This window comes from Cicer arietinum, chromosome 5 (assembly GCF_000331145.2).
Source record: "Cicer arietinum cultivar CDC Frontier isolate Library 1 chromosome 5, Cicar.CDCFrontier_v2.0, whole genome shotgun sequence".
Classification (NCBI taxonomy): Eukaryota; Viridiplantae; Streptophyta; class Magnoliopsida; order Fabales; family Fabaceae; genus Cicer; species Cicer arietinum.
In genome coordinates this window covers 40,420,965-40,422,234 of record NC_021164.2, presented here as the reverse complement: position 1 = coordinate 40,422,234, position 1,270 = coordinate 40,420,965, and the positions used below count along the sequence as shown (strand labels likewise).

Sequence of the window (1,270 nt, the reverse complement as noted above, 5' to 3'; positions counted from 1 at the left end):
TTAGCGTCGGTGGCGGGCCTAGGCTAAAACGGTCGATGCTAATACGTAGAGTAGGCCAAATGCCATCCGACGCTATATTAGCGTCGGCTTGACCTACTCTTATGGGTCGACAATAGTCAAATGCCATCCGACGCTATATTAGCGTCGGGCCGACGCTAATGGGTCGACAATAGTCAACAAAACAATTAGGGTCGGATGTTCCAAATGGCACAATTAAAAAGTTCAATGTTTATGCTATTGCAACATGAAACTATTCAAAACTAAATTTGACAATGATTGTTTTTAATTTAAAAGAATAGATTGTCACAACAAACATCTTTTTTAGGGCGAAGTAGTGCATTATTGTCGCTATATACCTAAGATCTGCCTTATAATAAAACTGCTTTCAATACATGAAAGAACATTGATAGAGGCTGTTGCAGTTTGTATACAATTAACTCAATAAAAAATTAACTTGTACCTGTGATATTCATCATAGTCAAAGTCATATTCAATAGTCTGTATTGATAAAGGAACAAAACAATCATATTTTATGAAATTGTTTTGAATTCACCTAATGAATTGAAAAGTAAAAAAAATATAAGGATCACGCACACCTTTAAACCAACCATAGTTGTTTCATAGTTTTTGTATAGTAGGTTGGAGAAATCATCAATTATGTTTTTGTCTATGCGAAGCTTCTCAACTATATAGTGTATAGATCAATGATGCATTCAATACGAAATTGGTCAACACCAATAAAACATTTAAAAAAAAATCATAAACACATTACCAAAAACATTATTGACAAAAAACTAAACAATATCTCACCTTTAATATTTTGTCCACATGCTTTGGAAATACCACACCTTAGTGGATACAAAATATCATCTAAATCTGCAAAACAATAACTTAATTACAATCATAAACTATATGAAATTTCCAATTATGAAATTAATACATAAATTTTGTCACTAATTAAAAGACTCACCAAAAAGAAGACAATCATATTTTTGTCTCTGAGCTTGTCTGAATCAGTTCTCGTACTTCATTTCAAGCAGAAAATCTTAAAATGAATTAAAAAAACTGATACAATAGTACCCTTTTGTGGAAACAGGGCCAAAAGAAACATAAGAGTTCAAAAGCTTCCATTAATTATTATAACTTAGCAACCAAAAGAAAAAATATATAAATATGGACCCTTTAGACCATGGGTACATCATCCCCAGCAACCTGGGATATTTAATAAGAAAGTCATTGTACCATCCAAGACATTGACATCCAAAATGAA

At 32.0% G+C, this 1,270-nt stretch overlaps 1 pseudogene; it reads right to left on the bottom strand.

Moving 5' to 3' along the window:
* Positions 1-438: 438 nt before the first annotated feature.
* Positions 439-1,031, bottom strand: LOC101507717 (uncharacterized; annotated as a pseudogene).
* Between the last annotated feature and the right edge of the window lie 239 nt (positions 1,032-1,270).